The following is a 27,171-nucleotide window of genomic DNA, read 5'->3' on the forward strand; positions in this document are numbered from 1 at the left end:
TATACATTATCTACCCTCATATGTATATAAGTATATGTGTGCATGTATGTACATATATATGTATGATTGAACAGCCAATTTGAGATATATTAAAAATCATAAATCATTGAACAGCCAATTTGAGATATATTAAAAATCATGAGAGAGAAACTAAAAAGTTTATAAACTTTATAGTTCTTGGCTTGAGGATTTAATTTGAAGATGATCTTAGTTTGGCAATATTTTTATAATTGTTAATGAAAAGCCTGCCAATTCACTAAAGAATGAAAAGTAGTTTTATCATGTATAGTCCTAACCTAAACATATATTATCATTTTGTTCATTTGTGATTCTCTAAAGGACAAATTAAGTTTTCATCAAATGTATTCATAAAGGTTAATTTTTTGAACAACCTCCATATAAATTGCTCTACTGTAAATTTCCTACTCATTCTCACATTGAATAGAACATAATATTAAATCCTGTTTATTAATTTATCAGTTCAGTATGATCATATGCAGATAGAAATTTCCCTTAACATATATGTTAAAACAACTAACTGGTTATATAAGCACAGAGAAAAAAAACCTCTTACTTAATTTTTTGTTTACTTGTTTAATGCTGTTCAAGTCTTGTTTCTGAGGTGAAACTAATTATTTTTTTTATATTAAACAGTGTCTTCTCAATTTCCTTTATCCCTAAACTTCCCTCACCATTTCTTCCTCATTGCCCTCAGGGTATGAATAATAAAGAGAATGAGGACAAATTTTTGGCATTTAAGAGAGCACTTAAGTAAATTTTGTTAATGTATTATGGAGATAATATTCAATGAAAAATTAAGATTTTCAATTTTATTTTATTTATTTATTTATTATTTTTTATTTATTCTCAAATTAGTTAACATACAGTGTAGTCTTGGCTTCAGGAGTAGAATCCAGTGATTCATCACTTACATATAACACCCAGTGCTCATCCCAACAAGTGCCTTCCTTAATGCCCATCACCCATTTGCCCCACGCCCATCAATTTTAAGAGGCAATCACTTAAGATAAGTTTTGTTTTGTTTTACTCAATCCAAAAGTTTACCTTTAGGTATAGAGAGCAGTTTGAAGTCTCAAAGAAAAACATTTATAGCAGGAGTCAGTGACCTCTTTTCTATAAAGGACTGAATAGTAAATATTTTAGGCTTTGTGGGTTATATGATCTTTGTCTCAACTACTCAACTCTGCTCTACAGCAGCCATAGACAATAAATAAATGAGTGAGTTTGCCTGTTTCAGGAAAAGTTATTTATGGACACTGAATTTTGAAATCCATGGACTTTCTGGGTGTCATGAAATACTCTTTTTATTTTATTTTCTGAGCATTTAAAAATGCAAAAATCATTCTTAACTTGAGGACCATACAAAAACAGTCAGTGACTGCACGTAGCCCATGCACCATGGTTTGCTGACCCTTGGTTTATACTGTAAATCATGATGAAAAAAGGATGTCATAAAAACTTTATCATCCCCAGACTAATGAGAATTCTGGACTCTAGTAATCTATACTCTACCTCTCTAGGAAAGTTATCTTATAATGACATGGAAATAGATTTTGCTCTCTAAAAGTGTTGACTTGATCAGTGAAAACACTTATGATCAAATACACTATTTCAAGTTGAAGGTACTGATGCTGAGTGAATTATTGCCCCTAAAATATGCACTGTGTAATCCATGAAATTAGTGAATGCTACCATTTATGGAAAAAAAAAAAGACTTTACGGATGAGATTGATCAAGGATTTTGAGATAGGAGACTATCCTTAAATACTGTCATATTGTGTTTATGTGAGAGATGCAGAGGGAGATTTGACAACAGAAAAGCAAAAGACAACATGACCACGGAGACAGAGATTGGAGTGATGTGGTCAAGGCAAGGAATGTTGGAAGCTACCAGAAGATAGAAGAGGAAAGAAACATATTCTCATGTGGAGCTTCTGAAGGGAGCCCTGTCCAAACCTTGATTTCAGAGTAGTGAAACCGAGTTCTGGTGTCTGGTCTCAAGAATTTTAAGAGAATAAATATTTGCTGTTTTAAGCCATGAAGTATGTGGTATTTTGTTACATAAATTACAGGAAACTAATACAGTTTCCTAAGAAACAGCACTAAGAATCTACAACCTTATTGGAGGAAGTGGTACTCTGTTCATTTTTATATCTTTATTTTGTTTTCTATCATTAAACATTAGAGATGGAAAGGGATGTATAGGTGACTTATTATCCAAGGTTGGGATCTATATTAAAAAGCCATGCCCCTTTTGTTATAAAATTTTTGGTTATAAAATACAACCTTATGGAATGATTTATTGTAAATTTGGGCAGCTAGTTAATTAGAAAAATAAATTTTATTCTAACCTTAATTGTGCTTTCCTGTAATTTCCATTGACTGGTCCTAGTTGTGCTCTCTCAAGCTTTAACCTTTTTCATTAAATCACAATACTTTAACATATTTGACAAAAAAAAAATCATGTCAATCCCTAGACCCCTCCCTACCCCACCCCAGAGTATCTTACCCTAACCTAGAAATATTCTCAAAGCAAATTTATTTTTTCCCATTTATTATCTTGTATGTAACAGTAATTTCTGTAAACCTCATCATCTGAATTCCAGAAAAATGGTAGGAAACTATCAAATTGATAATAATAGTTCATTTCTTGTGAGATTATTACATGCTAGGCAGTGTACTAATGGCATTATCTCCAATTTGGTATCCCTATTTTACAAAGGAGGAAACAGAGTTTAGGAGAATTTAAGTCATTTTACCCAATAGTAAGGGGTTGAAATGAAGATCTAAATTCATATTTTAAAAGACCAAAATGTATGTCCTTAATCACTATGCTGTATGGCAACTAATGGTTTCTTATGCCCTCACGACTGTTCCTAGTATTTAACTTGAGGTTACACTGGAGGGATTTGACAGGAAGGACTTATCAAGAGGAATGCTACACATCTTCAGTGCACAGAATTCACTTTAACTTTTTAAAACACAGCTACGGTATTCAACTAGCTCATGTGGAGCTCATGGTCAATTAAAAATCCCATTAAATTTTTTTAATGTTTATTTATTTTTGAAGGACAGAGAGACAGAGGATGAGTGGGGGAGGAGCAGAAAGAGAGAGGCACAGAATCTGAAGCAGGCTCCAGGCTCTGAGCTGTCAGCACAGAGCCTGATGCGGGGCTTGAACCCATGAGCTGTGAGATCATGACCCAAGATGAAGTCAGACGCTTAACTGACTAAGCCACCCAGGCACCCCAAAATTTCCATTTTTAAACAGAAATACTTGTTAAATCAGGGCCCCTATTTTGTGTTTATGAAAATTCTTTCCTGAAACAATGTGTAATAATAATGTGTCTATTAATTATCTAAGTGTCTAAATTCACAGAGTAGATTAACTATAATCCTTGATCCACAACATCTTCTCATTATTGACTTAGCTACTTTTAATAATGTAGTACATACCTGTGAACACACTCTGTAGTACAAAATCATGTTTACCATTTTCTTCTTTTCCTCTTATTATAGCTTGTCACATTTATACATATTGTTTGTCTTCTTTGTATTTCAATTATATTATATTTATATTTCAATTTTTGTTGCACTTCAGTTGTTGAACTTATTATATAAAGGACATCATGCTACATCTACTTGTTTGGGAGTCTTTCATTTAATATGATATTGCTAAGGTTCACCTATTGTTGATATGGCTTATTTAATTTCTCTGCTGGAAATAATCCATTGTGTAAATATTACAGTATATTCATTTACAATGGGAAACACTGGTCGCTGTAAACATTGAAAAAATATTCACATTTTTTGCTGTTATTTTTTAGGGTACCCGATGAGCCAAAGCTGTTGACTTTAACATAGTTACATTTATCTTTTGTTTAAGAACTTTCTCCCTGGGGCGCCTGGGTGGCTCAGTCAGTTGAGCATCTGACTTCAGCTCAGGTCATGATCTCGCGGTCCGTGAATTCGAGCCCCGCATTGGACTCTGTGCTGAAAGCTCAGAGCCTGGAGCCTGTTTCCGATTCTGTGTCTCCCTCTCTCTCTGACCCTCCCCCGTTCATGCTCTGCCTCTCTCTGTCTCAAAAAATAAATAAACGTTAAAAAAAAAAAAAAGAACTTTCTCCCTGGTATCCAAGTTCTAAACAATACTTATCGATATTGTTTACTGAGTTTGAATTTTTCTTTTAGATTTAACACCCTTGATAAATAGTGAGCTAAATTATTATATGAAATAAGAATTGGATTTTATCTTTTTCCTTGTAGATAATCATTTTCCTACCTCCATTGAATGGTGTCTCCTTTTTTACCAATGGGAGTGTCATCTTTGTGAGATGTCTAAGTTCTAATTTGGCAGGAATCTTTTTGGGGTCTTTATTCTATTTCTTTGGTCTCTTGGTTCAACTCTATGGCAATAATATACTTTCTTAATTACTATAGCTTCATAACAAGGCATTATATCATTTAGGAAAACTGCCTTTTTATAACAAAAGTAATTTTGTTGAAATTATTAGTCTTCACCAATGTCCTCTTGTCCTCTCCTTCTGTGCAAACATTTTATTTCATAGCTTTTCACCATTTAGGAAGACTCGTGACAAATTCTAGCTAATGAAATTTTATTTGAAATCATGTGTATCGCTTCCAGACAGAGGCAACAAAATGCCCATTCTCCAATCTCTCTTTTCCTTTCTCACAATGTCCAATTAACTCTGTGTTTCAAACAGACAATGTGATGGAGGCCCAGACATCCCAGATCACATTTCTCTATGGACATAAAAGGTGAATGAAGATACGTTTTGTGTAAATAAGATATTTATGTTTTGGAGTGGCTTATCACTGTAGTGATGCATTCAAATCCATCGACAGTCATTTAACTATGTATAAAGACCTTTTTTTTGTAGCGCCTTGGAGGCTGTAAGCTGCTTCAACATGAAGCTGAACACCTCTTTCCCAGCTACTTGCTGCCAGAAACTCATTGAAGTGGTTGGTGAATGCAAACTTCATACCTTTTATGAGAAACGAATGGCCACAGAAGTTGCTGCTGATGCTCTAGCTGAAGAATGGAAGGGTTGCATGGTCTGAATCAGTGGTGGCAATGACAAACAAGGCTTCCCCATGAAGCAGGGTGTCTTGACCTATGGCCATGTCCATTTGCTGATGCGTAAAGGGCATTCCTGCTACAGACCAAGGAGGACTGGAGACAAAAAGCACAACTCTGTTGGGGTTGCCTAGCTTTCTCAACTTGGTCATTGTAGAAAAAAAAGGGGAGAAAGATATTCCAGAACTCACTGATACTACTGTGCCTTATGGACTGGGACCCAAAAGAGCTAGCAGAATCTGCAAATTTTTTAAACTCTCTAAGGAAGATGATGTCCACCTGTATGCTGTGAGAAAGCCCCTAAACAAAGAAGGTAAGAAACCTAGAACCAAAGCACCCAAGATTCAGCATCCTGTATTCCATGTGTCCTCCAACATAGACGTTGGCGTATTGCTTTGAAGAAACAGCGTACTAAGAAAAATAAAGAAGAGGCTGCATGACATGCTAAACTTTTGGCCAAGAAAATGACAGAAGCCAAAGAAAAATACCAGGAACAGATTGCCAAGAGACAGAGGCTGTCTTCTCTGAGACTTTCTACCTCTAAGTCTGAGTCCAGCCAAAATTGAGATTTTTCTAAGAGTAACAAATAAGATCAAACATCAAACAAAACAAAACAAAACTATGTATAAAGAAAAAAAAATGTTTTGGTTAATAACCTTACACACTGACACTAACATGAGTTAGCATACAAGGTTTCTTTCCATCTGTGGAATTTATTCATAAACTGAAAGTTTAAAATTATCCTCCCTACCTAGTAGCTCCAAGTTCAGAGACATTTTTATTTGAGAAATAAGATTGTAAGAGAACATGAGACAGCAGATGGGGAAATTGGGAATCTGATGCTTTCCACCTAAAATATCAATACCCTTGCCTGGCAAGAGTTTTACCTTCTAAAAATATGAAGTTGAATGTTTTAAGAAATATGGGCTTTATTCCTAAGTTAGAATCCCAAAAATTAAGAAAAAGAGGACAAGAAGAACATTTTCAGTAATGGAAGATTAAAATGTGTCACAAAGAAAAGACTATAGATTAGTATTTTATAAGGTTTTGCCCGGCATAGAGGTTAAGCTGTCTGTTTTGCCTTTCTCTGCCTCTACTAAGTGATTATTAAACTATGGATGAGATTTAACTAGGAGTGAAGGTTTATGATTTGAAGGTCTGGAAAAGGTAGGAGTCAAACTTTGAGCTGCATCATAGAATAAAAAAATACATGATTGACATGGTTTAAATGAATATCTTAGCAACTAAATGGGTATACTATAGGTATTTATCACGTATTTTGGTTCTTTAGATTTAATTCTTATAGACTTCTGAATAGCTATGATACTGTCATTATTGACAAAATTTACTTCTGTGATAAAGCTACAGTAATTTCACAATAAATAAACCTTTTATTGTTTTCAAATGTTTTCACTAAGTTGAAACTTTTCTGCACTTCAGAATTTGTACTATAAAAATCCTATTGCCATAATACTTGCCTGCAGCTAGATACTTAAGTTACTACACTAAAGATTGATTTAAATTGAGTGTAATTATCTGCCTAGAATCTTTAAAAAAATCCCTCTTCTTTAACCATTAATTTTCACAACCATGATTATCCACAATAAGTTTAGTTGGTGGTCTTTAATTAGTGTCTATTAAAATCTATATGGTGGTTAATTTAATCTGATTAAAAAAGAATCACATGCATAATCACTAACATAGTGAGTAATTTTGTGAATTTGAAATGGGGTCTCTTAACTTTTACAGCTGGAAGATGTGCTTGATTCACCCACATTAAAATGTTGCTAAAGTTCTTATATTCGCCCATTAGCTTAGCACTTTAAGAAATGTAAATGAGATTCTACTTTTCACCTATCAAGTTGAAAAAAGTTGGGAAAGTTTGAAAATACACAGCATTAGCAAGAGTACGAAAAAGTCAGGCACTTTCTCCATATGTACTTTGGCAAGTGTTAATTGGGACAATTTTTTGAGAGTGACTTAATAATATATTTCAAAAATTTAAATGATCAAATCATTGACCAGTAATTTCATTTCCAGGAATTAATCCAACCAATTTTTTTCTTCAAATGTACAAAAGTATGTATAAGATGATTCATGTTTGGAAGTCAGAATAATAAGTGTCCTTAAAGGCACTATGGAATTGGGACAAACCCATATAATGGAGTGTTATGTTACTCTTCAGTTATTCAACAGAAAGCCAGAACACCTGTATGTGTTGCAATATAGAATCTCTACAAAAATTAAATAAGCACTGTGCATACTCTGCTTTGATGCATATATTTTAGAGAGGTGTTTTTTGCATACACCCACATATTTATGTTTGCATGTGAAGATAGTTTTTGAAATATACACAAATAGTTTTTAACAATGGTTGCCATTATTGATGTGGATTTGGAATCTGGGTAAGGAGAACTTACTCATTACACCATTAGACTTTTTCTTTCTTTCTTTCTTTCTTTCTTTCTTTCTTTCTTTCTTTCTTTCTGCCATATACATGTATTAATTTTCATTTAAAAATCACGCAAATTAAGCAAAGGTAGAGCGTGTTAGCATGTTTAGTCTTTTCAACATACAGCACTAAAACATAACAGTGAATATAAAGACTGTTGTGTATCCTTCTGGGTGCTTACAAAGATCCTCTCTCCCCTGTCATACCCATTCCATCTAGTTTTCAAAGACTTAGCAGTGACCTCAATTCCAGAATGAATATCTGAACAAAGTCTGGTAAAAACAGAGTTCTGACTCTCTATAGAAAGCTATTTTTATGTATATAATTTCTTAAGTTATTCTAGGCAAGACATCAACTTTTATTCTTCAGCAATTAGATAAATATGTTGACCCTAAAGCTATTCACATCTTCCCAACTCTTTTCAGGTTATCTGATCATCTACCATTGATCTATACCAACACGATTTATTTCTTCTTATTTTGCAAAAGAATATGAAAGGCTTTTGCCAAACAATATTACGGTCAGGAACTGATGCTGTGAGACTGGAAGCCTGCCCCTTGTTGTAAAATAAGATTGTATCATTAAATAGGGCTCTCAGGTATTTGCCAACCTGGGTAATGATGTCTCTCTGGGATACCTGCCCTTTTGGCAGCCTCCCATCCAGGCACGAGTCAGCAATCACAATTAGTGTGAAGTGGAATAAGAGTGCCAAGTCTGCAGAATGCAGAGGAAATGCAGCAAAGTCTGAAATGCAACTCGGTGAGCAGTCACAATCCTCAAGGTAAAAATTGCTCCTTTCTTAAATGGGAATAAAGCAATGACGGATTGACTGCCAAACTGTATTCTCTGTGTAGGTATGCCTGATCGTGCTGTCAGTCTTTCAACCATTTCCGAGTGTTTCCAATATGATTCTTTCCTCCCAAATAGTCTCAGACGCCTTTCCCCAGGTACTCGTGGCAGAGAGGAGTGACACAGAGTTAAGGACTCCTGTTGAGGACAGCCAGAATGAGGTTTATCCTTTACTGAAGAGCTTGGGAAAAGACTGAATAAATAGAGAGCAGAGAATAAAATGGTTACAGCTGTTTGAGTAAATTCGTACAATGGATTTATCAGGTGAGAGATAGCTTTAAGATCCTAAAGTACACTTGGGAGGTAGGGTGGAGAAATTTCAAATCAATATGTGTCTTCCTTTAATTATGCTTTCATGCTGGCCAGTCACCTTGAGGTTATATCTCTCAGGATATAGCACTCTCAAACTCCTAAGTATTTGTTTATGCTGCGTATTTTTGTGTCTCTTACAGTTGCATTCCCATAGCAGCTGGCAGATTGTCTTGAATATGATAGGTATGCAGCAAGGGTTGGGTGCGCAGGGTTAGTCTTATTTGTTGATATATTATTGATAATCTTATTTACCTTAAATTATAGCTTGAACATATCTAGAGCTGTGATTTCTACCTAGGAATTAGCTGACCCACATAATTATTTGGAAATAACTTTTGAAGAGCTGCTATACTGCAAAAACAGACACACAATTGTACTGTCTGCCTTGCCTTTTTCTGTTTTCCTTTAGTGACAATATAGATTATATAGAATCACCTAGCAGCCACAGTTGCACTAACAATTAATTGTAATTTTACAGTTAGATTTTCTCTTCATCCCTTCTAAATAAAATACATAGAATGCTGCTACTCCAAGTCACACATGCTTTTAAGTTCTGTTAAATTAATCCCCAGATGAATGTACATATCTTTTGTTTCTTAAAACATAAGGGCCATTACTGAAGCTCTTTAAATTTACAGACACCAAAACCATCAATGAAAAAAATCTTGTCAAAATGGGCTTACAGGTGGACATTCTGCTTACTCTCTCATGCATTTAATTGAATTTTGTGCAATTTCATGTGCATTATAATAGACTTCTTTTACACCATCAGGAAACAAGTTTTAAAACATGTGCTGTGCATTAAACATCACATAAATATTCAGCAAGGGAAAGAAAAACAGTTCTGAAGAAGTATAGTGATTTTACAGTCTCTGGTTTCTAATAAATTTTTACAGCAATCCTAAACTGCATTAGCAAGTGCTGGTTTATTGTCAGGCTTCTGCACAACATCCCTCAATGACATGTCAAATCTTTACCACAACAGTGGAACTCCTAAAGCTGTCCTCATTGGCAAGAATCTTGTCAGATTAAATTGCCACCTCTTGTCAAGTAAAGATATATGATCCGATCGTATTCTCCTGATGATGACATGAGTTGTCCTTTCATTGTGGCTGGATTGTAAATTCCCGGGACATCCCAATGACCACAGATTTTGAGAATAAAAAGAATTTATTGACCTTTCAAAGTGACAGTTCTCCCCTGAATAGAATGCCCCATCTCTTAACAACAGGACTCTTATTTCTGTGTTGTTATTGTATATCATTTATCAACACATTTATTAGAGAATTTAGGATCTTACATATGCTTTACTTCCTGTCTCTCTACACTTTTTTTGTCATTTCCCAAATTAAATGTCATGAATGTATACCTGTCAAGATATTATTTTCTATTTCAGGTATTTGGGATTTTATATAGAGAGAGCAGATTCTCTTTGGTACTTTGGCTTTTTGTTTAAAACATAAAACAAAACAAAACATTGTCAGAAGGCTGCAATGACAATCCATGGACAAGAATGGCATGCATTGTGCCAAATTTTAAACACCAGAAATAAAATCAATTGTTTTCTTTCTATGAATTATGTCATTGCTGACTTCAGAAACTACACATGTCATGAGGCAGGATGATATATCCTATGCCTTTATACTTAAATTCAGGGTATCACAGATCTTTTGAAAAAATTAAATTGAGTACTTATCACAATTACAAAGAATGGCTTGGTTCTTTGAAGAATACAGGATTCCAGCTGGGGGATTTTATACACCTCAGCGCATGTCCCAAAAGTAGTTAGATTTCAGAAGTTGAAACTCTTTCTGTGAGATAGCAGCAATCATTAACCTCGATATTTATAAGATATCTACAATTACACTTCAAATGGTAATTTGAGTAGGCAGGAAAACATTGCTCTATGAAGATAGTATGAGGTCATATGAAAAGGCACATATTTTCTCTGTTAAAATTGTTATCCACCTCAAATATTTCATTAAACAGTGCATTCTTCTCAAATCATGATAAACATAATCTGAACCTTTAATTAAATTTCAACATTAGGCTGACTGCTAGTGATATTTCCTTCTGAATCAATCTAGGAGTATTTTGCATCACTATTATCTCATATTATCAAATAACAAAAGTTTTCATTTTAAGCACACATTTTAAATATATTTCTATATAAACTTCTTCCACAAAAAAGAAAAAAACATTTCATATGCATAACAAATGAGTCCAAAAGAAGATTCAAAAACACTTGTTGAAACTTAGATTTAACCATAAATTGGGGCTTAGTGTCATTCTATCCCATAACAGTGTTTGGTCATTATTCAAATATCCATAATTTGCCTACAAAAATGTCATTCATGTCTTTAAGTCACTACAGCCTTCCTTTACTTATGGAAATTGACTTTATCCTGAATTAAATTACATTAATTCCTCATTTTGGACTAGAATTATGTATTTTTTTTAAATCTACCTTGATCTTAATTGAGTTGATCAAACCACAAAAACAAAATAGCATGTATATCTGCTTCATAGCTACATAAATGTAAATCTGACCTTTTAAAAACAATGCCTGTTAAATATCTTAAAAATAATTATTTTTAAATGAGGAAAAAAAGGAGGAATTTATTTCCCAGACTCCTACAAATCCAGATCACAAAATCAATACAATTTTATTATGAGCATGAGATATAGGTGACTCATTTTCTGTTTTAAATATCCTTTAATGTTGTATTATAAGATATGTTAAATATTGTATAATAATATTATAGTTCATAATATAACTTGAAATAGTTAAAACTCAATGTTAATTAAGTGTAAATCAGCGTGAATTTATAATAAATATTAAAATAGTATCAAATAGCCCATTTTATATCTTTCAGTATAATGTTAATACAATTCTGAGTAAACAACAGAGGTAAATTTCCTCTATTATATTTCATCTAGTAGGAATGTGAATTATTATATTTCTATTCTGAAAACTTTAATACTAAAAAATATTGAAGGCAATAAGCTAAGTGAAATGTCACACAGAGAAAGACAAATACTGTGAGGTATCACTTATATTTGAAATCTAAGAAGAATAAAAACTGAACTCATAGATACAGACAATAAATTGTTGGTTACCAGAGGAGGGTGTTGGGCAATGGGCAACACGGGCAAAGAGGTCAAATGGCACAAATTTCTAGTTTTAAGATGAATAAGTCATAGAGATCCAATGTACATCATAGTGACCACGGTACAACACTGTATTGCATATTCGAATGTTGCTGAGAGAGTAGATCTTAAAATTCTCATCCCAAGGAAAAAAATTATAATTGTGTGGTGACTGATGTTAACTAGACTTATTGTGGTGATCATTTCACAATATATAAAAATATCAAATCATCTAAACTAAAATGAATACAATGCACATCTAAAACTAATACAATGTTATATGTCAATAACATATCAATTTAAAAAGTATATTTTTAAAGTTGCATTACTATTGAATACATACATGCACACATGCATACATAAATATATACATAAAGTGGACACATTTTTGGGCTTATAACGTAAAAGCAGATGAATATACCTTAAAAACTAACCAGAATCTCCTTAATAAAAATAGTGTCCAGTTAACTTCTAAAATAGAAGAAATATATATTTACTTCTGATAAGAACATAATTTGGGGGATTTTCCTGCAATATATTTTACCTATCCAAATGATAGCTATTTAGCTGAAATAAAACTTATGTTTAGGGGCGCCTGGGTGGCTCAGTCGATTAAGCATCCAACTTCAGCTCAGGTCATGATCTCACAGTCCATGAGTTCGAGCCCTGCTGACAGCTCAGAGCCTGGAGCCTGTTTCAGATTCTGTGTTTCCTTCTCTCTATGCCCCTCCCCTGCCCATGCTCTGCTCTGACTCAAAAATAAATAAAAACATTTAAAATTTAAAAAAAAAAAAACTTTATGTTTATTTTCTCTGCTGATACCATGTTGTTTCTCATTTGTATTTTTAACAAATCTGCTTCAATTGAGCAAGAGAACAAGATGTAGATAAATTCTTGGTTTCTTTATGAATCTGACATTCTATTTAAACATTTGTTGTTAAAGATTTAAGGAAGTTGTTACTCTTTACACTGCTAAAAAAGGGACTTTTTGAGAAAATCTAAACTACCTACATTAATCTCACCCAAAAGAGAGTAAAGTGATATATCAGAAAACCAAAGCAACAACAGATTAATGTTGCTGTATTAAAATCCTATTTACATAAAATTAACATAAACATGAGTTAGTATGCCATATGCTAGAGCATCTGTTCTTCACTGTATTAATAACAAGACTGTCCCCTATAGGGATCTTAAAATTAATACATATTTAAGTTGTATTTATATACATATTTGAAATTTTGACAATATGATATATATGAAATGTCGCCAATTGCAAACAGCATAATTTATACTGAAATGATGTAGTCATCACCTGTATTATGACCACAGCTTATGATGGGTGGCTTTTGAGATACTTCACATTTTTCCTTGAAAGACCATTTAATTAATTTTAAGTTAAGTAAAATCTTTATCCCACACAATTACTCCTATTACCCCTAACTTCGATTCTATCTTCGTTGGAGGTCCAGAACAACTAGCCAATGAGAAATAACTCATCATATTGGAAGATTCTTTAAGATAACATACTTCATTTTCTGATGCTGACTTTGTTTTGTTTTGTTCTCCCAAAACCAAAGTTCATTTGAGAGTTCTTTCTTCCAGCTTCCAGAATAACTAAATAAAACAACTTTCTTATACAAAATTTTGTAGAAGTATTACAGATACAAGTAGAAATGCTGTGCTTTGTAAATTTTATGAAATTTGATATAGGTTGATTCCTTTTTACTTTTATTTTTTATTAAAGTGTATTCATTTATTTTGAAAGAGAGAGAGAGAGAGAGAGAATGAGCAGGGGAGGGGTGGAGAGAGAGGAGAGAGAATCCCAAGCAGCCTCTGCTCTGTCAGCACAGACCCCAACTCAGGGCTCTATCCCATGAACCTCATCGCGACCTCAGCCAAAATCGAGGTGGATGCTTAACCCACTGGGCCACCCAGGTTCCTCTGCTTTTTTTATTTTCAAATTTAATGACAATGCAATGTAAAGTTCTGAATTGTATTTTTGCATGTTTGCTCACATAATTTTTTTTTTTGCAAGGAAAATTGTATAATTAATTACTTTCAAAATGATAAGTATCCTTATACTTGCTAAGTTATAATTCAAGATCAATGTGGATAAGATACACAAATAATAAGTCCTGGATGCACTGAAATAAAGCTACAGATCATTTATTCTTCAACTTTTATATTACATATTTTCATGTATAATTACACAAAAGATAGTAAATAGATTAAAATAAAATTAAGTATTTTGATTCCTAACAAAAGAATAAATTATTTTCTTCAGGTATGTTAGCAAATTATAAGCTATAAGCTATTAAAGTGTGTTTATATGTGTATATGCATACATGTATACATATATATATGTTTACACATGTATATATGTATGTATACTGTATGTGTATAGATAGATACAGATATGATTCTGGTGCTACAGACACTTACTGTCTTCCTAAACTTAATAACTGAGGAATCAGAATTCAGAATCTCTGAAATCTCTTCATACTTTTTTCTTTTTCTTTTTTCTTTCTTTCTTTTTCTTTTTCTTTTTTTTTTTCTTTTTTTTTTTTTTTTGAGAGAGAGCACGAGAAAGTGTGAATCGGTGGAAGAGGCAGAGGGAGAAGAAGAGAGAGAATTTCAAGCAGGCTCCACACCCAGTTCAGATCCTGACACATTGGTCTGGATGTCAGGACACGGAGATCTTGACCTGAGCCAATATCAAGAGTGGAAAGATTAACCGACTGAACCATCCAGGTGTCCCTTTTCAGATTCTTTTTATTATAACCATTTAACATCTGGGATCCGTGGTCTCCATCCCCTGAAAAACTGCACACATGGTCGAATTCAACCCTTCTAATATTTCTAGGAAACTACAGATACTTTGAAGTTCATTTTTGGAAGCCAGATGAAGAGTGATTCAAATAAAAATCATATGCCCAAAGTCTCACCCTTCAAGGACTCAACAAGCACTGGTCCCCAATTTTTTATTCTCTGTAAATACTGAGTAGCCATTCAATAACATAATGTATAAAACATAGAGATTAGTATTTCAAAGTACTGTGTTCTATATATCTTAATGATGATTGTAAAATTTTGTTTTATCTCTTAATTTAACTAATTATAATCTTTGCACTTAATTTTGTGTTTCATACTACAGATTTTTGAGTTGAATTTTCAGGTTGTTTTCCAAACCCTTGCTACTCAAAGTGTTGTGCACACATCAACACTATCAACAGTATTTAGTTGGAATCTCAGACTCCAACCCAGACCTGCTCAATCTGTATCCACATTTTAACAAGATGCCCGTTAGATAGGAGTCACATTAAACATTTAGAAGCACCGGATTAAAAGACACTTCAGAATGAAAAATATTAGAATTTTTAAGTAAGTATTCTTTGGAGTATTTAGCTTTATACATAGATTTACATTCACTTTATTAATACAATATTTCCCTTTACCTTTCTCAATTCCAATTACATCTATTTAGTCATATTTCCATGTTACCTTTTTTTTTGAGTCCTTTGTATATCTGCTCTCTTGTCCCAGAGAATATCGATAAATTTTGACTAAAGTAAATATCAATATTAGTGATGATCATAATTGTGGTTATTTTCCTTTGTAGACAGATGGTCATTTTGACAGGAAAAGATAATCAACTGTAACTCAAGTATTCAAAGGAAAAAAAAAAAGCAACTAAGTTTGGAAAAATAGCACTTAGTGACTTTTTCCTCCTGTCTGAAAACTGCTTGATAATATAAGCTAAAACATATTGTGAAATATTGGTCCACTAAAAATTAAGAATTCTAGGCTATAATTATATATAGTAGTTAATCCAGGAAATACTAGAAAAGCATTTCTAGTTTTCTAACAATACTAGGGAAAAGAATTTGGGCTCATTGTTTTCTGTATTCATAACTTTGGGTAGTCAATGCTTTAGGTTCTTGCCACAAAATTAACACCTGTCTAGAAGAATTTTATACGTGGCATAAATAAAATACAAAATATACGGTATATTATATGTGGTATAAATAAAATAGAAGTACATGGTATGTCTATAAAATTTATTTCTAAAATTAGCATTGTTATCTATGGAAAGGAATATTCATCTACAAATTCAGATATTAGAGAATACAGTGATCCCTCTACAGTATTTTTCAAAATAAAAAAAGTAGAAGTAATTATGTGGGCTCAATACTAATACAACTAACAACTACACATAATGGGTTTTTTTTAATTATAGTAAATGAGAAGTTTGTGTGGAAATCCGCATCTTTTCAAATTATATGTTCTATGCTATGTTTTATAAGGAATCAAGTCAAAACTTGTTTCCCATATTTAAATTTGTTTTAGTATATTGTATAACTGAAGGAGTATACTACAAAAGATTTTTAAAAATCACAGGAATACCCTAATGAAATAAAGCTTCATAGTTAAAAAAAAAAAAACTTTATAACATTCTCAGTTCAATCCAGAATATTATATCATTGAAATTTTGAAGGTAATTGAACAAATTGTTCCTGCTTGGTTTCCCATCCTTGGGGTAAATTCAGGCCTATCTATCCTAGAAATGAGAAGAAAGAAAAAAAAAATATGTTACCTATATTAAACCCAGGGTGAATTTGAAAATGACCAATGCCATTCCTAAAATATTGCAAACTTTTTCTAATTTTAATGAAGATTCTCCTTTATCTTAGCAATGAGGGGCTATAATCTGGTTAAATCTCTGAAAAATTTTCATAAAAATTTTACCTCAAAGTCCAGCTGATACTGAGATTCTATATTTAATAGTATCTTCAGAGGTAAACAGAATTAAAGGATATTTCTATAATACATGTAGACATGTTGAAATTGTTTTGTTTTGATTTATTTGAGGTATTTATTTTCTTTTTAAAATTGCCTGAAGTACATTAGAGAAATCTGGAATTGTTTCGTCAAAAAATAATACCCAAACAAAACAAGATACCATCTGCACTCTCATATTAATCTGACCATCTGCAGCTTTGACCTCTTTCTGTAAATAAATCTAAGGGAATCCCCATCATTTTTGATGAGTAAATAAATGTCCTAGTGACAGCAACTCAGACACAGTTTTTTAAATTAATTCATTCAATTAAAATTTATTGAACATCCAACTATATACATTGGAGAGTCACAATTTCCTACTCGGTCCCTCTATTTCTACCATTCCAAGGATCCAGGTTTCTGACAATTGGGGAGATGCCAAGTCTAAGGGATTCTCAGTAATTCTGAAGTAGGAGTAACTACAGGAGGGGATTCAGTGGAACAGGAAGAAGCTGAGACAAACAGGTAGAGGTGATAGGTCTTGAGAAACATATTTCCCAGGGAGATCCTGGCTGCTATTAACACATTGTTTACTGAAGTCCTCACTCTAAGGAATATCAGTCATGTATAGCTACTTCTCAAGGATAATCTAGCTTCCAAGAGAAATGAGACCTTAAATGATGGCACAACTAGTTTCCATAATTATGCACTCATTGAATTCATTAAGTAACCAATTTAAACCTGCTACTCATGCCCTTCTTCCAAAGAGCCTCTACCATTGAATAGTATACAATGAACTCCTCACTCAAAGAGATTATTAGGTAGATATAATTGTGCCTATTTGCCCTTCTGTGGTAAGGCCTGAAATGAATGACACTTGCACCAATTTCTATACTCTTCTAACAACATTATAATTTCTATTGGAATTAAAAATTAGCAGCAATTTAACTTCTAAACTGCTGCACTGATATCACAGTTTCACTCAACAAGTCTCATTGAATTCAACAGCATACAAGAAGAATCTTAGGCCAATATTTATCTTGAGAATTCTACCCCTGTCCTAGCAATCAGAGAAACTAGAGTCTCATGTACAGGTTTTCCAGTTTCCCTGGCAACCACCCCCTCCAAATCCCTTTTCCCATCCATTAACTATGGTGTTCTTACTCTCCAGTGGATATCTTTCCTCCCTTTTCATGCTATTTCTTACCTGATTAACTGACATTGGTGTTACATCCATTCTTCACGTGGGACCTCTATTAACCCAGATTTCTCTTTAATTCATTCTTGTTTCCCTAGGCCTATCATGTGTTTATTTTTATTGTGTCCTTGGATTAATGGTAACTCTTTCGATGATCACAATCCTCCCAACTGAGCTGCACTGTCTAATATGGTGTGAAGAAAGCACATAAAATCGTCCTTACAGGCCTCAATAATCTATGTTGGTATTTTTGAAATTAGATTCACCTAATAAAATGGATATTACCTGGTCCTACTTCCATGTTGGGAAGTCAGTAGAAAAGGACTAGACCATAGAAATCTGAATTTGGCAATTCTGAGGAGAGTTGAAAGGTCCTATCCAGGAAACTGCTGTGTATATGATAAATGAATAACAATTCTAAGTGTAGGCATAGGTGAGAATTTTATAAGCCAAAGGTAATTTTCCCCAACTGGGCTTGATAAAGCACTAGAATTTGAAAATATGTTAATAGTGTGATATGGAAAAAGTTGCATAAAAAAATTCATTTGGACTTAGACCACAGTAAGTAGAAGTATTTTACTAGAGTACTATGTGAAGAATTTAATATAGTAGTTTGAACTGTGATTTTTCAAGAAGCACAAGTATACATTTACTTGCCAAATATATGTCATGCATATATATACTTTTTTCAAAGTTTCTTATGATTACTCATGTCTTTTTAAGCACTGTGAAATAGTGGAATGGAAAAATAAAGAAAAACTGATAGCTGATGATAAGCTGAACTTTTCAGAAGGCTGTTTGACAAGCTAATGTTGAAACTTATAATATATGCCAAACATTCTAGGTAGTATGATTATTATCACTATAATTATTATTATTACAATTCATTGTGCAAATGCTGTGGCAGACACCTTAAGTAGAAATAAATGTTATAGGAAATATGCCATAGATGATTTTTATATTATCTCCTTCCTATCTTGGCTTAATAGACAGTTATATGTTTGACTTGTTGTAGCTTATAGACTTTATCTCTGATTATTCTGTTTATCAAAAAGAATTAAAAATACCCAATGAAAGTCATGTCATTTCATATTGACAAACTTATGTTAAAATAACAAAGCTTTCCATGTTCAGGGAAATATACTTGGGAGATTTAGTATATTTACAATGGCAACATATTGGGGAAATGATTTCTAAAGGACTCATCCCCAAATAGTGTGTATTGTAAAAACTTAAATCCATGTTCATTGATACACATGACCCTTGAAAACTAGATAAAATATAGGAAGTTTTTCTAAAAAGATGTAAAACTAGCTATTCTGCTAGGATATACACATTTTTATAATATCTGTATTAATTGTTGTCCACACATGTTTATGCTATCCATGTATCCTAGGGATTGAGAAGTACTTTTATATCTGTCATGGATTTGTAGCAATTGTGGCCATCTGGTAAATATTTAATAGAAGCATTAAGTATATTTTTGAAATGTGCTAACTTCTTATACAGTGTTATATTTTAACATTTTAATAATTATATTTGTTTTCATGGCATGTGGCTTTCCTGTTCACATTGGTAATAATGCCCCTAACCTTTCACCACTAAAAACTGTTAAATTAAAGTTTCCAATTTATGTGCCACTGACCCTTTATTTTAATGTGATCTTGGTCTAATTATTGTAAACACGATTTAACAAACCATATGCTCACTCATCTGTTCTTTATTGTATTAATGTGTCCCCTGTAAAGGACTCTAAAATGAATGTATAGTAGCCATGTGTAGCATGGCTGATAGCTAATGGGTATTCCTGACTTATTTTTGAGATAAAAATAATAAAGTACAAATCAATAATAAAGTGATAAATTAAAATAATAAATTATAATGTAATAAAGTATCATTTAGGATAAAAAAACAAAAGTTATGACGTATTAAGAATAGTCTAGTAATTTAGTTATGTTTAGAAAAACTGTGAATCTACTCAAAATCAGTGTGTGGACATATCCATACTTCTGTATATACTCTTGAATAGGTTTTTGACTTGACTGTAATCTACTAATTTGTGAAACAGCAAAGTAAAACACAAAAATTTTAACTTGATTCTTTCTGGAGCTGGTTTCAACCTAAATTTCCAAAAACTTGACTTTCAGACTTCAGAATAACTCTAGACTTAATGCACTGTTCTATGGATTAATTGGTTCTTGACTTACTCTAATCATATTACTAATGTACCAGGTGGCCCGGATATATTTTCATATTTAGGTTTTACGTATTCTACTTTTTTTTTGTATTTTGATCTTTTTTTATTTCTATTAAAACCACAAGTACTTTATTTCCATGGCTCTTCCTTGAACTGAAAGCCTTGCTTCTTAAATAATATTTGATGTACATCTGGGAATCAGACAATGGATCTCATTAATAGATAACAGTAAAAACAAAATAAAACAAATAAAAATCTATCTGGACATCAGAAAGTTTCCTTACTAATAATAACTGCAGACATTGCCTCAGAACCTTACATGGATTGAAATAATTATCTTAAATGGGAACTTGAATTCAGAGGGTAATGTAAACTATAACATTTCTTGACTTTTTTTTTAATTTTTTTTCAACATTTATTTATTTTTGGGACAGAGAGAGACAGAGCATGAACGGGGGAGGGGCAGAGAGAGAGGGAGACACAGAATCAGAAACAGGCTCCAGGCTCTGAGCCATCAGCCCAGAGCCTGACGCGGGGCTCGAACTCACGGACCGCGAGATCGTGACCTGGCTGAAGTCGGACGCTTAACCGACTGCGCCACCCAAGCGCCCCCATTTCTTGACTTTTTAACTCTGCATTTCTTTTCATTCTTCAGTCTTGGGTTATTAACCTTATCATGATAGCAGGTGGCCAACATAAGAGAATGCACAAATTGTTCATTGTCCAACATCCTAATATACTGCCTACTACGGTGGATTACACTACCTATGATGTACTGTATCATCTTATGACTTGTAATAACCTAATGATATGAAACAGGCAAGGACAGAAATACAAAACTTCATATGCTTAACCTATGTCTGAACACCTTTGTTTCTTTTCAAAAATAGCTGAATGAAAAATTTAAATAGATCCCAGTATAAACAGGCCATTAATTTCATTGTACTCAGAATATTATTTTATTGTACCATCATTTTCTTTGATGTGCATATTCACATGTTACAGCACACATATGGAGAACAATTTCAAGGTATTTAAAATAGGCACACTGGAAAGCCAGTTGTTAAAAGATATACCAATGAACATACCCAAGATCAACTTACTCTATCTTGACCTGAGGCACATAACAATGTTCTAGAGAGAGCATAAGCACATAAATTATCAGTATTCCCATTAGACAGAGGGATATCTGAAATCATGATACATGCTGGGCAATGTTGTCCATGTTGAAATTTTTGCTCCATCATTTTATATCAGGGTAATAAAGAGAATAATATATAGTGACAATATATAATCAAGTCTTCCCATTAGATTTTTACTTTGTGATAGATAATATATTTAGTTGTCATCCTCAAAACCCATTCTCAGCTTTCTTCTCACTTGAATTCTTCCATAACTAGGACTAGAAAGAAAAGTATTCCATTTTCCCGCTCTCTAAGGAGGTAGAGAAAGCCAGTGACACACTTTATGACATTTAAAGTTTCCAGGAAAAGAGATTCTTTTTTTAATAAGGAGGTGGATTTGATGGGAGAAATACTTTCACTATTTGTCTCTTTTCTTCTTTACTTAAGGACATGATGCTTGGAGGTAAAGTAGCTATTTTATGGTCATGAGGCAACAAGCAAATGTCCCAAAGCACTTACTAAAAATGGTAGGGCACATAAATATAATGAGTCAGGATGCCTGCCTACATCTTTGAGCAGCTACACCAGCCCTGGAATGCCTGTATATTTACTTGCTGATCTATGAGAAAAATAAACTATTTGTATGAGCCACTGTCTGATTTTCTGCTTTTTGCAAAAGAATATATTCCTAATTGACACCCACATACATTCAGAAATGGTTTTGAAGCTGAAGGAGCTTCTGTTCATACTTTCTCTGATACAAAGTTCCAAATACCAGATGGAAAGTTCCTTGGATATTTGTTGGGCCTTGTAAGGTTTGAAGTGAGTCAAACTTATTTAGGTTTCCTCCTATTCCTCAACTTTTCTATGTAGGTCAAGGGCTATCCTCAAAGTGCTAAGGAATGGAAAAGAATTCATAGGAAGGCAATACATATTCTGAGGGATTTATAAGGAGTAAGAAGGGGGTTTCAGAATTAGTCTCAGCAAGCCCTTTGAACACATGAAACTATACAAGCCATTTCATTTTACCTTGTCTTCATTTTGGTCCTGATTTATGGAAGGAATGTCTTTCTTTACTATTTATGTTGTCTATCAGGCATTCTTACTCCTTAGTCATTACAGAAATGTGGGTTCCACAATGTAGAGACTTCAAATGCCCCTCCCTATTTGCTCCAGCCCCCCCCTATTTATTCTGAGTCAAGTGTCATGACTATGGTCAATGTACTAACCCTTGTAAAGAACTCAAGTTCTAGATCATACTATAATATTTTCCACAGTGAACGTAGATGGTATGTTCCACCCATTTTGGGTTAAAAGTAAAGTTTAAATGTAGGGAATAATTATGAAGAGGTTCATATCTTTTGCATGAAAGGCAAAATTCTATTAACGATTTTGTTATATCGTGTTTTCTAAAAATAAGTATTTGGCTGAAGGTCACAAAAGGAGATACTATCTTTTTTAGTGTTTTTTTTTTTTTAATTTTTTTTTTCAACGTTTTTTTTTTTTATTTATTTTGGGACAGAGAGAGACAGAGCATGAACGGGGGAGGGGCAGAGAGAGAGGGAGACACAGAATCGGAAACAGGCTCCAGGCTCCGAGCCATCAGCCCAGAGCCTGATCTTTTTTAGTGTTTTATAAAAAAAAAAACAGTATTTTTAACAGTCTCCTAAGTGTGTGTTATATACTATTAATTGTATGGTAAGGTAATGGTACATCACCATTTTAAGAGATGAATAAATTTAGATATAGAATTGTTCAAAGTCACAGAACTACTAAATGGTAGAACTGAGGCTCAAATGCAAGTCTTATACCTGTGTCTCTAAAATTCCTGTTGTTCCAGGTGACCTCATTTCAAAAAAGTATATGGGAAAGATAGGATAAAAAAAATTAATTCTAATTAAACTCTTGGGAATTTGCCTATCTATGGACATAGTGCCCATTAAGATCTTTCAAATATGGGAGGTGTTGAATATCTTTAAGTTAAAATATATTTGAAAAATTTTGTTTTGCAGTGGAAAAAATTGAAAAAGTTATTCAGAATTAGCTACCTAGCCATAATTGCTTAAAAAAAAGTCAAGCTGTGTGGTAGCTTGCAAAGTGCTACAATGGACAGAGTTTGAGTACAAATAAGAAAAAATGCCAATATGGACAATTAATATATTAGCTTCAGTATAAAAACTTTTATTGTATTTAGGGTATTTGGGGGGGATATGTATCATATTTAAAAATAGTTTAAAGGTGCATACTATCATGAACAAGCCTTATTTGTATTTACATAGTTTACTGCAACGTCAAATTTTATTTTGTACCTAACTTCAATCTAAAAGAAGAAGACGACAAACTCTAAAAGTATAGCATTTGAGGAATCTCTAGTAATGGAAGGATAGGTGATTTAGGACAATCCACACAATGAGAATATATATATTCCAGTGCCATATGTGTGTGTGTGTGTGTGTGTGTGTGTGTGTGTGTGTATATTTCCCCAGGATAACATGTTCAGGACATGGGGGAGTATGAATTGATAAAGAATGGGCCCAGTATTTGAGGGTTTCTCTTCCTCTGTGGGCATTTACCATGTATGTAGGGATTGCTAAGAAGTTGAGCATCACTTTTGAGGGTATCTGGATTTAAGCATAGAGTATCCATCCGTAGAGGAGCCCAGGTGATCTTTCTTTACTTGGGGCTTATATCTCAAGTGACAATAGCTTAGTACTAAGAGAAAGAGAGGGAAACAGATGTTCATGAGGATTTCAAGCTCAGCCTTGAATCACCTGAATGATTAAGACTTAATCTCTAAAATGTGATTGCCGTGATCTGGTTCCAGATACCAGCAAGAGCAATGAAAATAATGAATAAAATAAGGCAAGATGATTATCTCAAGAAAAACATAATATCTTAGGTTTCAATGTTTCTAAAAACATTTTGTAAATACAAAATAAATAATAACCATGCACACAAGGGAACAAGAGACATGCACAATAAAACAAAAACCTAAAAATCCACAAAAGCTAGCAGAACGGACAATTAAATAGACACACAGAAACACCAGATATTGGGAATCCTTGGATATCAACTTTAATGTGCTATTTTTAAAGCACATATCTCAACATATATGTGCTATTTTTAAAGAGATAAAAGACAAGATTGAGAATTCTAGCGCACAATCTTTAAGACAAAGAAATTTTTAGAACTCAAGAGTATAAGTGAACTCAAAATTTAGGCTATGGGATCATGAGCAAATTGGACAAAACTGAAGAAAAAATTAATGAACTGAAAGAAAAGACATGTAAAAAAAAAACTCCCAAAAAGAAGAATGAAAAATACGATGGAAAGATGGAAAATGCACATGATAAGCATAAGAATACTGAGGATACAATAGGAAGGTTTGGATCTACAGATGGAGGGGGGGAAATAATGAGATAAAAGTAATATTTGAGGGGCATCTGAGTGGCTCAGTCAGTTGTGTCTGACTCTTGATTTCAACTCAGCTTACGATCAAGTTGTGAGATGAAGTTGTGAGATCAAGTCCTGCATTTAGCTCTATGCTGGGCATGGAGACTGCTTAAGATTCTCTCTTTTCCTCTCCCTCTGCCCCTTCCCCCCCCCACCCCGAACAATACAATATTTGAATAGGTAATGACTAAAAATTGTCTAAAATGAATTAAACACATCAAGCCAAATATTCACAAAGCCTCCTAAAAGTAAGAACAAATAAATAGAATTCCACATGTAGTCACCTCATAGTACAACCTCTAAAGAAAAAAAGAAGATAAAAATTTAAAAACAGCCAGAAGGGAGAAAAATAAATACAATGATCAAAGGAGCAAAAGAGAAACAGTGGCCTTTTCAACAACAAAAATGAAATCCTGAGAACTTGGATTGATATTTTTAATGTGCTAAAGAAAAATAAACTGCCAAACTAAAAAATATACTTAGTGAAATATGTATTGATTAGGAGGTAACACGAGGATGCTTTTGGGGGGTTGATAGTCTTTTCTGACATGGAGAGTAGTTACACAGGTGTTTGCTTTGTGATAATATATTAACGTGTGCCATATATGCTTACTCCAAAGGTGACTGTATGTAGTCTGACACTTTTAGATATAATTGATATGCCAATGAATTCCAAATTACATCTGGCTTGGGTATTTCCATGAACTTCACATTACATATCAAGCTCCATATCTTACACTTCCACTGGGTTTTCAATAGGAATCTCAAACTTGACACATCCAAAGATGAGTTTCTGATATCTATATCCCTTCCCTAAATTATTATTTCAGTGAATATTAAATCTATCCTTCCAGGCTTAAAAAATTGTTGTCATCCTTGACTGTCTTTCTCACACTCTAAATACATCTATTTAAAAATTAATTTGATTTTTCCTTCCAAATAATTTGGTCAGCCTCCTGCCCAAGCCACCATGGTCTCTCTTACCTCAGTGACTGCTGTAGCTTCCTAACTGGTCTCCCTACTTTTGCCCTTGTACAAAACAATAGAACAGTCAAAGAGGTTCTGTTAAAATATGAGGCAGTGGCTCCAATCTCCAGGTGCCCCATTAGTCTTCCTTTCCATTTCCATTCCCCCTCTGACTTCATGTCCTCCTACTTTCTCTTTAGTTCATTATACCTCAGTGACAGCAGCCTCTACTCTGATCCGTAGCCTTGCTTTTCACTTAGGATCTCTGCACTTGTTATTCTTCTGGCTGTAATACCTTTCCTCCAGATATCCTCACAGATAGCTCCCTGACTTCCTACTGATTTCTACTCAAAAACCACATTCTCAAAGTGGCTCGTCACTCTATCTAATTTTCCCATCTCCCACACAGGCACACAAACATCAACATATATCATCCTATTGTGATGTTTTTTCCTCTTAGCATGTATCTGTATTTATCAGTAACTTATCTTTCCACTGTCTACACACTAGCATGTTAGTCCTGTGAGAATAGAGATGTTTGCCAGTTTTGATCATTATTATATCTCCAACATCTAGAATAGTGTCTAGCGCCATAGTAGGTGCATAATAAATATTTGATAAGTAAATTCTGAATAAGTGAAAATAAAGTAAAATAGTAACTTCATCCTATCTACACCTGTAAATATATTAAGTGAGTGACTCAATTAATATGGATATGGCAAACTAAAACAAGACAATCTAAATAAGAAAATGCCTTAAAACATGTTTATCAGAATATTCTTTTGAGTCTTTCATTACACTACCTGGCCATGGTAAAGACAGCTTATCTAAATAATTATTTTTTATGTCTGTTAATATATCAAATTATATTTAGGAATTCCTAGTTATAAAAGTAACCTAGTGATTTAAAATACAGTGTACTGGGGTGCCTGGGTGGCTCAGTCGGTTGAGCGTCTGACTTTAGCTCAGGTCATGATCTCGCAGTTCATGAATTTTAGCCCCACATCAGGCTCTGTGCTGACAGCTCGGAGCCTGGAGCCTTCTTCAGATTCTGTGTCTCCCTCTCTTTCTGCTCCTCCCCTGTTCACACTCTATCTCTTTCTCAAAAATAAATATTTTAAGAAAATTGTGTTAAATACTGTGTATTAATAGAAAATTTGAGGTATAGTAAGTCCAACATATTAGGAAACAATTGACATTGAAAAGACAGTTTATTACTCATAGTCCTCAGGAGGAGGGGTCATGCCACACACCTGGGGAGCCATATAGGTGGCTCCATATATGCCATATAAGCACCAGGGTCGCCCATGAGGCATAGGGAGATGGAGGAACTGTGTGTATCATCTTTCATTTGTGATTTCTAAGGGAAGGGATGGGTGAGGTAGAATCAGCATGATTGGAATTGGCTAATTGGAATAATTTCAACCAGGTCTGCGGCATAGGGGCTATGCCTAGCTGTCTGTACTGGACCCTACAGCGATTACAGCAGGTGAATAGTGGCCTGATATGTGGTTGTGGGCATGGACTCTGGATTGGTTAGTTTATATTTGAAAAGTATACTGCTTTCAGGGG

At 33.6% G+C, this 27,171-nt stretch overlaps 1 pseudogene; it reads left to right on the forward strand.

The window, feature by feature from the left end:
* The first annotated feature begins 4,950 nt into the window (after positions 1–4,950).
* On the forward strand, positions 4,951–5,699 carry LOC122475725 (annotated as a pseudogene).
* Positions 5,700–27,171: the final 21,472 nt, after the last annotated feature.

Source organism: Prionailurus bengalensis, chromosome A1 (assembly GCF_016509475.1).
Source record: "Prionailurus bengalensis isolate Pbe53 chromosome A1, Fcat_Pben_1.1_paternal_pri, whole genome shotgun sequence".
Taxonomy (NCBI): Eukaryota; Metazoa; Chordata; class Mammalia; order Carnivora; family Felidae; genus Prionailurus; species Prionailurus bengalensis.